At 33.1% G+C, this 11,747-nt stretch overlaps 1 protein-coding gene across 2 annotated transcripts in view; it reads right to left on the minus strand.

Moving 5' to 3' along the window:
- Positions 1-10,874, minus strand: part of Epac (Exchange protein directly activated by cAMP) — a 569,466-nt gene extending 558,592 nt beyond the window's left edge. For both annotated transcript variants that reach the window (XM_073956939.1, XM_073956943.1), the window contains exon 1: positions 10,532-10,874. The gene's annotated coding sequence lies outside the window, so the exon portion shown is untranslated. The remainder of the gene's footprint in view (positions 1-10,531) is intronic.
- Positions 10,875-11,747: the final 873 nt, after the last annotated feature.

The raw sequence follows: 11,747 nt of genomic DNA on the forward strand, positions 1-11,747 counted from the left end.
TGAATACGAGCCATTTGACGACAAAACTCCAATGGAAAGATGAAGTTGAATATGATGTCACAAAACATGGCATACAAAATTGGTGAAGCATAGTAGAAGATCGGTGCGTTTGGAAATATATTCTATGTTCTGCTTAGAATAAAAGCCATCTAAATAAGTATAAATGAGACCACCAAAACATGGTAACTGTTACAGAATAAATTGCTTAAAAATAATAGAATTCAAATTTATACTCGATTTCTCTAATGGTGCAGAGATTGGTACATAATTTATCGAATATTGAAACAAGTAAAAAAGTATCAGTCGGCTTTGCCGACAGAGATATACCCTCAGCCTATGGGAATTGAAACTTTCATCTACGAACAGATCGAACGTATTTTGTGGCCCTTTTTGGACATTGGAACTTGCCAACAAAAATGTGGATTAGGTTTAAAGTTCAAAAGTGTTGTCGAGGAGGTACTTGAAGGAATGGACCGACATGGTACATTATGGAAGTGGATCTTATTTTGGAAGTCATATCTTTTTCATAGATATTGCGCTCACTGGTCATTTCAGTTGGTTATCGTATAACTTTGGACCAGTATGCTGTAAACAGCACCACAACGAACAACATCGGTTTACATTTCCAAAGGATCTTCGAACAGACCCTAAACTGCATTTGAACTTTTGTTGGGGATGTACCCTAAGGAGCGAACCGATATTGACCGATATAGATGTTAAACTAAATTTGGACAAAATATTAGGAGATCCAAAGTATGGACCAAATTGGTTGCCCCGATAAAGAGATATCGTGCAGCCCATGCTAGTGACATTTTTTAAATATTGGGAGGAAGTACCGGAACTTGTGAGCCGGTATTGCCCATCTTTGAACTGAAACAAAATTTGGACAAAATATTACGAAGGCAAATTTTGGACCAAATCGGTTGATCAATTAGAGAGTTATCGTGCTCTCCAGCCACTCCACATGGTGCTTTAGGGTTTTTTACACCTTTCGGGCTGTTCTTTAAAGAAGTATGGACTTGCCCCTGAAAAAACTTTTACTGTCGTAATGAACGCATCGAATGCATGTTGCTTCAACAAAAATCAAAGTCATTCGGGAGCAGGTCTGAGAGTGAACTTATCCTTATTCCTGTGTGGGAAGTGGGAGAGTGGACAAATACAGTCCATATTCGAACCTGATCTATATCTGATAGATATATTAGGATGTGTAAAGTATGGGCCAAATCGGTCAGTCGCTTGAAGAGTTATCGTACATACAATATTTCCGAACATTTTTGAACTTTTGTGGGGGAGGTACTTGAAGGAGTGGACAGATATGGCTTATCTTCTCCGTTCGAGAGTTATCTTGTCCTCCAACCTCTACAGACGGTGTCATAGGGGGGTTTTGCAACTTTCTCCCTTATGAAACTTGATACAACAAAAATAAAAGCGATTCGAGAGCAGTTCCTAAACTGAACTTTTCCGAAATTTTGTGTGGAAGGTTCCCGAAGGAGTGTACCGATTGAGTCCATATTGGAACCTCATCTAAGTCTGGTAGAAATTTCAGGATTCACAAGGTATGGACCAAATCGGTTAGCCCCTTCAAGAGTTATCGTGAACACAAATTTTCCAAATATTTTTGAACTTTTGTGGGGAGGTACTGCAAGAAGTGGACCGATATAACCCATCTTCGAACTTAAACTATATTTGGACAAAATATTACGAAAGCCAAATTTGGGACCGAATCGGTTGATCCGTTCGAGAGTTATCGTTCGTTCCAGCCAGCCAGACAGACAGACGGACATTGTTAAATCAACTCCAAATTTTCTGAAACGGATTTCGTCCAAACATACTTGGGGTCTAAAACCATTATTTCGATGAGGCACATTTTGCCCGTATGAAAGTGTATATAGCTTCGTTAGCATTAATGCTGAGGGTATAAAAACGGAACCTCAAGTTGAATGAAATGCACGGTGCGCCTTAACTTATTTTAAATGAAAGGTGCTTACACCTGTGAAGTTTTTGCGGATTCTGAAAGTACATATATGAGAAAAATCAAAAAACAAAAAATCGCCGGAGGGATTTTCAAATAAATCGCGGTTAATGTTCACATTTTTAGGGGTTTTTTATGTTTTCTTGAAAACCGCAGTTCCTATCGAAATGGGACTAAAGAAAATGCTTCTACAACATTTTCTTTAGTCTTATTTTGCTAAGACTTGTCGCTTCCAAGCAAAAGCCTGAAAGTCTAAAATAAACCTACAATGTGAACTTTGACCGCGATTTATTTAAAAATCCCTCAAGCGATTTTTTCTAGTTTTTGGATATTTCTTATCTTTGAACATTGCTGTTTCAGAATCCGCAAAAAACTTCCCAGATTTAAGCGGTTTTCATATAAAGTAAGTAAAGGTCACCGTACATGACATTGTTTTATAAGGAGGCAATACATGCAGTGCATAGTCCCGATATGAACTTCTATATCTCTAAAATGGTAAAACCTACGAAAATACCATTAAGGTCAATCCTGTATAGAATTTTCACTACTACAACAGTCCCATTAGGAGAGGACTTGCGGTTTCCAAGTAAAACCGTGATTTATTTGAAAATCTCTCCGTCGATTTTTTTGTTTTTTTGATTTTTCTCATCTATGAACATTTTAGTTTCAGAATCCGCAAAAACTTCGCAGGTGTAAGTACCTCAGATAAAGTTAGTTAAGGCGCACCGTGAATGCCTTGCAGCCATGTGAAGAGATAACTATGATTTTGGCGTCAATATAATATATTAAAAAAACACTTAAAGATAATGATCTTGAAAAGTAGATAAAAATAAAGAAATATGACATCTGGTGATAGAAATAATCTGTGTATTGTATTCAACAAATTACAAAATGCAAAATGCCATGACAATGTACAGGTGCAAAATGCCATGACAATGAACTGGTGCAAAGTGCAATGACAATGAATTAGTGAAAGCGTGTGTCACTCCCTTGTAAATTTTATTGGTGATTCACCCGAATTTTCATCGATGCCATGTCACTTGCACCCATGATTTGTCATCGAACATTTTGCTGGGATTATATTTGTTTGATGAACTTGTTGAATTTAAGCACCAACTCATTTAACCTTTCGTTCAGTGACAAATATTAATTCAAATTATTATTTATAGCCAATGATGTGGAAAATGAAAAAGAGTCAAACTTTGTTTATTTAAAATACAATTATTTGTTGTTTTCTTTTTTTGGACAATCAGACAACATCGTAATTTATAGACTGTCATACACAGAAAATTTCACAATAATTGTTTATGCTTCTGGTAAAATTCAAAAATGTAATTATTAAATCATCATTCACATTCAATAAATTAACTTCAATATTGAATTTATTCTATATGATTGGCGGTTAAGCCGAATGCATATTATTATGCAGATAGCATCGAATAATATTTCGATAAATACTAAGAATAAAAATGTCAGAGGCAGTGCAATTATCGCTGGAAGACATATATATTCCAAATTTGTTTTATTTCTTTTATTTCTCATGGTGGTTGATAAGGGTAAGCCAAAAAAACTATATATCTACATCCGATAAGGTAATTGCGTTTAAAACTTGCTGAAAGCATTCTTTATATTTAAAGTACAATCTGTAAATATTAATTGAAAGTTTAATTTTACGCTAAATGTTAATATTTTCCATAAATAACACTATGCAACAGCACTTTTGGGGGATAGAAAATTCCTTTTGGAAATGAAAGCCTTTGGTGATTATATTAAGAACCTAAACGGAAATTTTCGCAATAGGTCAAGTTTCTAAGCGTGATGAATTTTTTGATTTTTCCCCCATAATACTTGCGAAAATATCTTCATATCTCTGTTTGGCGTTATTGTATCTTAGTTTTAAGATTACATGTCTTCAGTCAAATCGATTGACGAATCTTTTTGTCCTTAATGACAACCAATCGATATGGTCGCGGTTTTATAGTCATTTTTCACATTTACTCGGTCTCGGTTCAGAAAACACTATGGCTGCAGTTTAGTCTTCTATGGGCTACACAAAATTTCCCCCAGGAATTTGCCAGTACTGGTTCCCATTTTGATATAGCCCCCATAGAACGATACCTCCCGATTTTTGTTATATTCAGCTTCATTATGACACCGAAAATTCGTAAAATTGATATTTAGTCTTTTTTGGGCCACAACTTTTCCCAAAAAAATTTCAGCATATGTCCACGTTTTGATACGGGCCACATAGAAAGGTTCCTCTCCCATCTCAATATTTTAAAGGTTTTAGCCTCATTGTCACACCGAAATGGCTGAACATTGGTATTTAGTCTTCTTTGGGGCCACACAAATTTTCTCCAGGAATTTTTCAGTAAAGATCCATGTTTTGATATAGCAGCAAAGAACGGGGCCGCAAGATTTTTCAGGTTTAAGCTTCATTATCACACCGAAACTGCTAAAAATTTTTACTTAATTTTCTCTGCCGCTACAAAATTTTTCCCCAGAAATTTGTCAGCACATGTCCATGTTTTGATATAGCCCCCATACAACAGTATCTCCCGATTTTCGTTATTCCCAAGGTTTTAGATTCAATTACACCGAAATAGCTCGAATGTAGTATTTTGTCTTCGATATGAACACAACATTCCTACAGGGAATTTTAATATAGCCATATATATACCTTTTTCAGATGTAATTCGAATTATTTTAATTGTAATTCGAAATATTCCATTTGAAATTTGAATTATTCCATATGTAATTCGAATTATTCCATTTCTAATTGGAATTATTCCATTTGTAATTCGAACTATTCCATTTGAAATTCTAATTATTTCATTTGTAATTCGAATTATTCCATTTGTAATTCGAATGATTTCTTTTGGAATTTCAAATAAATTACAAATGGAATAATTCGAATTACAAATGAAATAATTCGAATTACAAATGGAATAATTCGAATTACAAATGGGATAATTCGAGTTTCAAATGGAATAATTCGAATTACAAATGGAATGATTCGAATTTCAAATAAAAAAATTCGAATTACAAATAGAATAATTCGAATTACAAATAGAATAATTCGAATTACAAATAAAATAATTCGAATTACAAATGGAGTGTTACGAATTACAAATATAATTCTCGAATTACAAATGAAATGTTACGAAATTCAACTAAAATGTTTCGAATTACATGTGAAAAAGGTGTAGTAGGGCTATAACCAAAAAAAAAATACCACGCCAGTACCATGTGCGGAATATTGGCCTGATAACGAAAACGCGTGTTTTAGTTCGATTCTGTGAAAAAAAAGAAATACTCATAACTTCTTTAATATTGGTCCAAATGGGACCATCTTTTTTTTGATTTGTTTGTTTTTTTATCAGCTATCGAAAGAGATATTTAAAAGAAAAATGCACAGTGGGCTTCAATGCAATTTTCGGGATTTAATATTTAAAATCAATTTTTAAACATGATTGCACCCTTCGATTTTTTCAAAAAAAAATTTATGTTAAACTACGTTCAATTACAACAATTTTAAGCCCTATGTGGTAACGAGATTCGGACGATTACTATTTTTTCTGAATTTTTCAAAATTTGTCAATGCAATTTTTCCTTTATACCTTTGTCCAAAATTTATTATTTTATTAAAAAAATTAAAAGTTTCATTTATAAATATTTGTTTTGATTTTATATTTATGAATTTATCTCAATCATCTTAAAAACTGCGTCATTTTTCGATTTTGAAAATGCATCAGCGAAAATTCCATTAAAGTCCACTGTGGATTTTTTTCTATTTTTTATGATAAATATATAATATATAATGATAAATATGTACTCCTAGCTTCAAAAATACAGGAAATACAAATTTTGGACAAAGGTATTAAGGAAAAAATTGTATTGACAAATTTTAAAAAATTCAGAAAAAATAGTAATCGTCCGAATCCCATTACCACATAGGGCTTAAAATTTTTGTAATTGAACGTAGTTTAACATAATTTTTTTTTTTTTTGAAAAAATCGAAGGGTGCAATCATGTTTAAAAATTGATTTTAAATATTAAATCCCGAAAATTGTATTGAAGCCCACTGTGCATTTTTCTTTTAAATATTTCTTTCGATAGCTGATAAAAAAACAAACAAATCAAAAAAAAAAAAAGATGGTCCCATTTGGACCAAAATTAAAGAAGTTATGAGTATTTCTTTGCATGTAGTTTTTACAGAATTCGAATTTTTCAAGGCGCGATATCTCTGGAACCGTTAGTCAAAAAAAAATTTGAAAATATACTAAAATGTTTTGTTAATCAGCAGCATCGCCACAGCAAAAAATAAAGGAAATCAAAAACCTCATCTTGAAAAAGTGTCCGATTTCACTCAGAAATCCCCATATGTAGAAAACAAATTCAATTCTCACAGGCAAAGTCATTAAAAACAGTCTGTAACTTTCGCGAACTCGTTGCAAATGATCACATAGTATCTTGGCATATAGGTACATTAAATATAAACATAAAATTCGCGAGTTTATAAAAAAAAACAAAAAATTGCAATATTGTCATTAAATGCTCTGAAATATCGCGATTTGATAACATATTGGTCCAGAATGTTTTGATATTGATAGTTTTTCATGCTCTACACGGCAATGCGGTGGTATTTTTGATATTTGCAAAAATTGCAAAAAAGTTATAACTCTAATATATAGCCATATAATTTAGTTACAAAAACAGATTTGGAATGACGATTTTTTCTTAATCTATGTACCAAAAATCATTAATGTAGTATCAAACTTTTTTTATTTTTTTTTTTTTGATATGGAAAAGACAATTTTAGAACTTTTTCGTGATATACGAGGTATGCCCTACTTTCCCAACATTTTGAGGAATTTTGCTATTTTGAGGATTTTGATTATATTTCATACAAAAAAAAAAACAACAATTCTTCACTTAAGGTACTTCACGATTTTAGCTATATTTTTCGACTAAAATATCACTTATTACATTTAAAGTTCTTTAGTGGGTAAACAACTTATACACAAAAAATGTAGGCTTCGTAAGTCATGCATGCATAGGGTCAGAGTTGTAGGGTAAGACATTACTATAGCCTTTGCTAACTTATTTCATGTTTTTTATACACTACACCCAATGTGGAAAAGGTATTTATTATAAGTTTGGTTTTCCAAAAAATATATTTAGAAGAGGGACTTTTGACCATTCCATGGATACCAACTATGCAAATGTACGTGGTCAGATAACATAGTTACAGAATAGTATATACAGGGATCGCACAGAGTTCGCAGTTAGTACTGACAAATTTTTGCACGAAGTAATAGGTTTGGTCAAGGAAAATTCCAATAATTTTGAAAAATGGTCGGATAGTATTTAGAGTGTGAAATTGTCCATTGACCATTGTTGGAAAAAATATTCAAATTTAATTTTTGGTCCAAATTTTAAATTCGGTGGCCATATTACGACAAATTACGAGCACGAAACTTGAAAACATCTGCCTTGATGCAAATTATATCAATAATAACTGATGCAAAAATATCAATTAATTATCTAAATAATATAACTTGTCGTAATCATATAAATTCCGTGGAAAACATTGCCCAGAGGAAGTGGTGTAGAGTATCACATGGTTGGCCCCGTTCGACTTTTTTTTGGAATAAAGCCTCTTTTCTAGGTTTAAGATTTTTTGGGCAATTTTGAGCAAGTCCACAGCCCTTGAGGAAATGGTCTAAAGTCTATAAAAACCCATACAACCAAACTCTGGCATAATACTTCTGCCAATCGACGATCAAGGTGGAAAATGCGTTATATGGTTGTACCCTTTAAGTTATCTCTGACTCAAAAGTTCAAACAATCTCTTAAAAATGCACTTTAATAGGTTTTAACAAATCATTTTGAAATAGTCCTTTCGGTCCTATCAAACAATTATAATTGTTTTCTCGTTAGAACCCATACATCCTGAGGTTATGAGGTAATGGTTCGAAGGTTCCAACAAAGTTTTACTGACGGCAACTACATTGGCTAGTGGGCACTAAACTTCGATTTGTTATCTATCTTCCAAACGTAGATTATATCCAAAGATGAACTAAATTAGACCACATCTTCTGGTACGAGGACTGCACGATAATTTTCTGGCCTGGGAAATACTGTGTGTTTTCAGGCGCCATTTGTTTTGTGTGGTTTACAGTGACTTGGAAAAATTAGTTTGCAAAATAAAAATTGAATTTACTTGCGAGCATTTTCGTCCGACAATTTTTCACAATTTTCGACGTGGAAAATCACGGAAAGAGTGCATCGATCATATTAAATCTTTCGATAAAGGACAATCTTATAGCACTATGAGAAACTGGTTTAATGAATTCAATCATGGCCGACACTCGCTGAAAAACGAAGCTGATTAGTGCCGTTGTACAAGATCGTCATGTTATATACCGTGAGATAGAGGCATCCTTGTGAATTTCTTCCACTAACTAACATTTGATATTGCATGAACACCTGGTCGCAAAAATAGATCGTTAGATCCAGCACAATTTGGCAATTGCTCAAAAAAAGGCTCTTGCTTCAAACGACGTTTATATGATTGTCACAAATAACGAATCTTGGATCTACGTGTATGAGCCCCAAACCAAACCATCAATCGACGATGGCGGTTTTCGAAGATGAGCCAAATCGAACGAAAGTTGTTCATGGAAGAATAACTTCGAAGCAAATGGTCGCCTGTTTCTTCGGCAAAACTTACCACGTGGCTACTATACGGCTTGAGGAACGTAGGACGTTTAATTCTGATTGGTACATTACAATTTGGTCGCCTGAAATTTCCTGGGAAATTCGAAAATCGAACAAGAGAATACCATGGTGAACAATGGTTCGACAATATGAGCTATCACACATCGATTCAAATCAGCGACTTCTGGTCAGATAAAACATGAAATTGTTGGGTCATCTGCCGTACAGCCCTGACTTGAAACTCAATAATATCATTTAATTCCGCCACATCAAGAAAAAAGACGTGGCCAACGATTTTCGTCGCCAGAAGATGCTGTTGAATGGGAGTGGAAAAAGTGCGCCAACAATTGTTTTGAGCACATGAGAAAGTGAAAATAAATCATCCTGGAAACTACATAAGAAAACAATAAAACTATTTTCGATGGTAAATATTAGGTCATAACTGCTCAACTCAAAAGAGAATTAATTCAAATATCACTTTAAAATGGCCTTCGCTTAAATAAAGCAGACATAAAATAATTTAAGCATGAGCCAGGCTGGAATTCGTACCTGGATCTCCGACAACCAAATGACATAGTTGCTAGCGTCTCGGCGTTCTAAGCCACCATCAACTTGTCAAAACTTCCGATAACAAATATTGATGATCAAATCTTCTGATACAGGAGGACAAATACACATAAAGGTGGAAATAACATGCCATAGTATTTCTAAGAAAGCATTGACAAATGGGGATACCAACAAGGGAAAAGTTTGAAATTAAATAACTGACATTAATTCGTATATAAAATTTTCGAATGATTTTCGTATAAATGCTAGTTTCCAAGCTTAGTTCGTTCACCCACAAAAATTACATTCTAATATGCCTGATGATCGGACTTAACCACCAGTGAAACGTAGCATAATGGTTGAATGTGTGGGACTTCGGTGAACTCGTAATTTTTCAATGCACCTCTTAGGTAAAATGACCGTCACTTTAATAAAGCAAAAATAAAATATTCGCATGTTCATTGTCAGTCCAGACATTTTCAAGTAAGCGAAATTTAGCGACATTTTCCGGGTCTTTCGTAAATGTTTACCGCAAGTAGTTTTTGTGCATCTGATCATTGCGACACACAATTATCTTGGTGGATTCCATGTTTTCACCTATAACATTGATGGCTATTTAAAAGTTACACATAATACTATTTCTATCAAATAGAAATGAGGATAAAATAAATCGGTTCAAGCCTTCGGGTACTTTCAAAAAAGTCCTGAATTGACGGTTTTTTACAATTTTTAATGGATATAGACCTTGGGTTTTTGAATCAAAACGATTTAATTCATTATTTGAGGGAAAAGAATTCTGAAGTTAAGGAGTTCTGAGTATAAAAGCTCAAAATATTACGTTTTTTAAGCTAACAGTACCGTTTCCAAAGTTTATTGTCTCTAACTCACGGCCTTGTCAGGTTTATTTATTTTTTTCTGTCAAAATCTACGGGTATACAGTAATCGGTAAACCGTATGTCGTGTTTTTATACTTCTTCTTCAAACACTTAGATTTTATTTTTCCATTTAAAATAATTAAGTGGATAGAAAATCGATTACCAAAAATACCTTATAAAATAGGTTATGACTTTTGCTGGTCCTTTGCTTCAGGTACAGATTACAGATTTTAATACAAATAATTTTGTGATCGAAAATGAAAAGAGGGAAACAAATCCACAATATTTCTTCTCTTTTTTAAAATTTTCCATAAAGACAACAATGTTGTTGTGCATACAACAATTTTTCACTTTGATTAATATAATTTTGTACAGTAAAATTTCCTTTCATCCAACTTTTTAAAACTCCACTTACTTTAAGAGAGATTTATAATAGAGCACAACAAACCGGAAACACAAACACAATTTTATATTTGTTATTTAGATTTATATCTATTATATATTATTTTTCTTTTTTATTTTCTATACAGAAAACATTAATTTATAAACAATTTTTGTTACAATTGTATTTAATATGCTCTCTTTTTGTTTAAATAAATATTATTTCAAACACTCTATATATGTATTTAATTTTCTTTAATATATATATCTTTTTGTTAGTATATATTTCACATTTTATTTCATTAGATTTCTTTTTAGTTAGATTTTCCAATTTTCCGTTCGTTGCAACCGTTAACGTTAAATGTTGAAATAAAACTAAATTTCCCAAATATTTTGTTGCCTAGACTTTGGCGCTGAAACCAAAGGAATGTCGACAAAAGTGGCAAAGACCAATGAGCCGACTGTGGTGAATTTCTCTCAGCGAGAAATACAGGGATATTTTTGTCCTTTGCTGCTGTCAACATTACTTCAACGTTAGTTTAGTTCATTGGTCCCATGGCAGTTGCCACCGCCACCATTCATTACTCAACGTTAGCTTGCCGTGGTTGTGGGAAGAATTGTGTGTACGAATAAAACAACTTCGCAGAAAATATTAAACATTGCTACTTACCGTCAAGTGAGGTTTTACGTCATTTTCGTGGAGGTTGTTGCTTACATTGTTGGATTGGGTGTTAATTTTTTTTTGTTTGCAACACGTGTTACAAAAGTTTTTGGGATTATTAATATTATATTAATGTATCATTAATACGAACAAGTAAGAACGGAGTTAATTTCGGCTGGGTCGAACTTGTTATACCCTCCACCACGAACTGTATTGAAGTGAATTGGAACAATTAAGCTCTTTCTCTTATTGCAGGAGTATCCCAACTGATAATACTCCCTTCATAAGAGCCCATATGGGACTTCATCGTAGTTGTCTCAAAAAATATGGACCAATATTTACAATATATACGTAATGAGCTTTTGAACTCCTGGCAGCACACAATATTAAATTACAGCAATTTTTGTTCGAACATTTGAAAAAAAAACCCTCGAAATACATAAAATTGGGCAATGCTGGCTAGACTTAAACCTGGATATATATGGACAGATTATTAGCGAGAAAGTTTTCTCTCTTCTGGGAACACAAAAATCTAATTAACGACCAATTCGGTAGAAAAATGTGACTAAAATCTTCAAAAACCTTATAT

This window comes from Musca autumnalis, unplaced genomic scaffold (assembly GCF_047663935.1).
Source record: "Musca autumnalis isolate F117 unplaced genomic scaffold, ASM4766393v1 scaffold_5, whole genome shotgun sequence".
Lineage (NCBI taxonomy): Eukaryota > Metazoa > Arthropoda > Insecta > Diptera > Muscidae > Musca > Musca autumnalis.